This window comes from Condylura cristata, unplaced genomic scaffold, assembly GCF_000260355.1.
Source record: "Condylura cristata isolate star-nosed mole 26May11 unplaced genomic scaffold, ConCri1.0 scaffold00026, whole genome shotgun sequence".
Classification (NCBI taxonomy): Eukaryota; Metazoa; Chordata; class Mammalia; order Eulipotyphla; family Talpidae; genus Condylura; species Condylura cristata.
In genome coordinates, this window is record NW_004567127.1 from 19,051,961 (window position 1) to 19,056,424 (window position 4,464).

At 50.0% G+C, this 4,464-nt stretch overlaps 1 protein-coding gene across 1 annotated transcript in view; it reads left to right on the forward strand.

Annotated features, from left to right (window-relative positions):
- Positions 1-4,464, forward strand: part of BCAR3 (breast cancer anti-estrogen resistance 3) — a 104,850-nt gene that overhangs the window by 12,875 nt on the left and 87,511 nt on the right. The window lies entirely within an intron of this gene.

The following is a 4,464-nucleotide window of genomic DNA, read 5'->3' on the forward strand; positions in this document are numbered from 1 at the left end:
GAGTGAGTGAGAGAGAGTGAGTGAGAGAGAGTGAGTGAGAGTGAGTGAGTGAGTGAGAGTGAGTGTGTGTGTGTGTGTGTGTGTGTGTGTGTGTGTGTGTGTGTGTAGCTAACGATGCGCAGTACGAATGAGACCCCAAGGCCCTGGCGGAGGTGAGGTTCCTGAGGCCCTACACAGACCCATGCGAAGCCTAGTGTGTCTGCTCCTCACGCACTTCGCTTAAGGGAAGTGTGAAGATGCCAAGTCCTCAGAACTAGGTAGATCTGCCTGTAACATGATCACTGGTTTATTTTAGGAAAACTTAGTTTTGCCTGACTTTGTTCTTTTCATAGGGGGTAGTTTCAACTAACGGTTCCTTTCAACTAACAGATACCAAGTCTGCAAACCTTCCATTGGGTCCCAGTTTTGTTAACATGATAGTAGGAAGATGGCAGCATCTCCAGGATGTTGAGACCAGGGGCCCACACTTGAGGTGTTCCCCATATCCCTTCCAGACCCCGGGCAGACCCCCTTGTCTGGTATAGGACTCCAGTAACTCCAAGTTTGCTCTTCTCCCAACATATTAAAAAGTCACCTTTATTATCATCGAGGATGAGTTCACTAGCCACCCTGGGACTTTGGTGTATAAATTTGTGTGATTGAGCTGTCAGATAACTCATACAGATGTGACACATTTATCACTTTCTTTTTATAATTTTAAAGTAACTTAAAGGCCATGCCGGTCACTTCTCTTGCATGGCCTTCCTAACCCTGTGTGAGACACATGGCTGATGTCATCATGAGCAGCATTGTCTTCACAAACGGTTCAGAAGGTGCTTCGGGGGTTTTGAAGCAGCTAAGATGACACCCAGAGGGTGACAGGATCAGAACCCAGAAGGGGCTACAGACCTTCCCTGGACACTGCTCCACCCCCTCTCGAGAATGCGGGCCCAGTGGTGACTGGGCAACACCTGAGAGGTGGCCTCGTGAGGAAGACTCCGTTCCCCAGTCTGGACCCACGGCCCGACAGGGAGAAAGGGGTGTGGAGCGTGGGTCTTCTCACCCACAGATGGTACCTCTCGCTTTCTTTTTTTCTTCACTGCCCTTGATGTACTTGCGACTTGGAAAGGTGGCCAGGGAGAGAAGCAGTGTGCTTTTAAACTTGGTGCTTGATGGCACAGAAGGAACCTTTGTTCTGTGAGCAGAGCTTGGCCTCTCCGAGAGGTCTGCAGACAGGATTTCCTCTTGACCTTAGCATTGTTCGCTGGTGTTCCTTTGATTCATTTATCTTCAAGGATGAATGTTTATTTGAATCTGGGACCTTCTTTGGGCCAGTCCTGTGGTTGAGATGTCCAAAGCATTGGCGCTCGGAGACCCTTCTGGGTCCTTTCCTGCCTGTGGGTGCGTGAGGGGTGCATTCCTGGGAACAGCTGCTAAGGGCCTAATTCTTTCTGCCCTTGTGTTGTGGGAGCGTGTGGTGGGACAATGTGATGCTTCATCAGTTTGCAGGAGTTGAACTGACTGACTAGTCACAAGTGTTTTAACTGAGAGAGGCCAGATAGCCAAGTGAAAATCCGATACACTTTCCCAGGAATTCAGTAACCTCCCCCTTCTCCCCTCCCCCCAATTGGTGTCAGCTCTTCCAAGTTGAAGCAAAAGTGAAGGCTTGAGACCCACACAGAAGTCTCCCTCAGCAGGTTTAAAGTCCTCACCGTGGGCTATGCCAGGGTCCTCGTCTGAAAAAATGTTTCATTTGTCCTTCAGAACCACAAAGTTCTGTAACTGCCACTTTCTCCTTATCAAAGATGTTCTCCCAGATACACACATAAATCAGCCTTTGCTCAAAGTTAATCAGAAGAATCTCCCATGTGAAGGTCCTCACACAAACATCTGCATTCTATTTATACATGGGTGTGTCTGCTGTCTGCAAATTGGAAGCTTTTGGCACACAGGGAAAATGAGGTTTAGAATTGGGGGGAAAAAAGGTTATTCAATTGATTAATAGATTCTAGTTATAGAGCATTAATGATTTAATAGCCAGGAATGTCACTAGAAGTTCCTTATGTTGAAAATTTTTTTCTTACTCCACACTGAGTTGTACTGTCATTTTGAAACGCCCCCTTGGTCTTCACATGCAGCTGGCGTGGACGGGTTGGTGAATTCCAAGGGCATACAGGCACGGGCCCCATTGGGCCCTGAGGCCGGGAGCAGGTGGGTCAGAGGTGAGCTCAGTCCCTGCTGGACATCCTGCATCCCCTGGGGCGAGGGAGCCCGAGAAAGGCCTGAGGTCTGCCAGCTGCCTGGTAGCTGCCCTAAATCCCCTCCTGACAGAGATGGCTGGGATCTGTGCATTCTCAGCTGTCCTAGGGAAAACTGAAGGATATTTGTTTTAACCGATTGCAAACCGCAACCAAGAACATGATCAGAGAATTACACAAAAGCAGCCCTTGTTTAGCAGAGCGGCTCGCCATCTTCTCTGGCCCGCCCCCACCCAGGACAGACTTGCTCTGAGTCTTTCTTTTTTCAGGTCTCCTATGTTCTGCTGGGGAAAGGTTGGGTTTTTCTGCTTCCCAGATCAGAAACTAGTTGTTTCTCCCCTCCTTCCTTGTATGCAAAAACATACTGTGAACAGACAATGATTGCAGATTACTCATGTTCTTTTTTTTCTTAAAGATTTATTTATGCGTACAGAACAGGGTTCTGGCCAGAGGTGCTGGGGGGTGGTGGTGAGAGGACTCACCAGAGACAGAGTGGGGAGCAGAACAGGCAGACTGACAGAAATGCACTGCTGAGGAGCAGTGGGCGAGACAGGTGAGGTCTGCTGTGCCATGTGGGTCAGCTCCCTGCCTTGGAGATGGAACTCAGGCTACAGTGACTGTGGTAGCTTCACACTACTGTGCTTTAACCCATTGCGCCATCAGGGAGGACCCAATTACTCATGTTCTTATCATATGTGGATTTGGGCCCATCCAGCCTGGCCGGAAGATGCAAACTGGAGATGTGGTTGCTGCTGTTGATTGGAAGGAAACCACTTCCTAGGGTGACTGATAGGTCCTCAGCCCACCTCCATCCACCCTGCTGTGCCCAGCGGGCAACTTGCTAATTAGCACCTTCTCCATCACTAGTCTGTTAAGAGGCTAGTGGAAGAGTGAAAGCAGAATTTCAAGACCTCTCTCCGTAGAGGCTCTAAACATAGGCACTTGCGATTTTCTCATTTTAAAGATCTGCTATTAGTTATCAATTAATAGAAATCTGCACAGCCTTCCATAATTGACCAGCCACAGTGCAGCTTGGATTGTCTGGTTCGAGAGTTACCTGCACAAATTTTAACGAAAGGTGAGGTAGCTCTTGCTGTGGAGAGGAAAGCCAGACCTGTAACCCAGAAGAGGTCTCAGTTTAGATCTAGTTTTTCTGCTTACTAGACATGGGAACAAGGACAAGATCTAAACTATAAAAGGGGTGTGTGTGCAAATAGCAAGCCTGCACTGGGCATCCTGACATCACACTTTCCCCTGGTTCCGCCTCCTGGGCGTCTGCCTGGAGTCAGCCACAGCCCTGCTCTGGTTCCTGCCCTATCACCAGAGTTTACTCTCTGGCCCCAGCTCTGCTGCGTGATGGCCTGACCCTGAAGGCCACTGGCCTTTCCCTGGGACTTTGATGTAGGCTGGCATAGCCCAGAAAGTGGCCACTGCCCTTGACTGCTGATTCCAAAAACAGACCTAGTCTCTTGGTGACCTTGGATAAGTTTCTTTGCCTCTCTCACATCCTGAGGGTGGCTGTAAGGTCAGGTATAGCCCCGTGTGCGGGCGCCTAACACAGTACCTGGCACGGAGAAGGGGTGTGGATGTTGGTTTCCGGCCTTCCTTCCTCTTGGAAGGGTGGGACGGGGAAGCTCCTAATCCTCACGTGAAACCCGAGATCACGTCCAGTGCCCGCAGCTCCTGCGGGAGCACTTTCCCATGTGTTGACAGTGTCTGGCCGGCAGCCCTCTCTCTGGTCTGCCCTGTGCTGCCCTGTTGTGCGGTGCCTTGGTCACCATGCTGGTTACAGGGCTGACAGCGGTGGACTGAAAGGCCACACCATTGTATTGAGACACAGAGACACAGAGCATGGCCTGTCTCTGCGCTGGCACAGCCTCTGCCTGCTTCTGGGTCCTTAATGTCAGTGTCCTTGCTGTTCACTCTTTGGCGAGTATTCATTCAGCTCACTTTGTGCCAGGCATGGCACTGGGCACTAGGTGTCCAGTAGGGAAGGAAATAGAGAATGGGCCCCGTCCTTAGGAAGCACAAGACAAATGCACCAAGAAATCATCAGCACAAGAGGGTGAGGTCAGTAGCCCAGAGAGCCCCGAATGCCTTGAATCAGATAGAAAGAAAAGGTCTCTCGGGGCAAGAATACTCAGATTTTTTTTTTTTAAAGTTTTATTTGTTTGTTCATACAGAACTGGGGTACAGGCCAGAGGCTCAGGGGGGCGGCGAGAGGCTT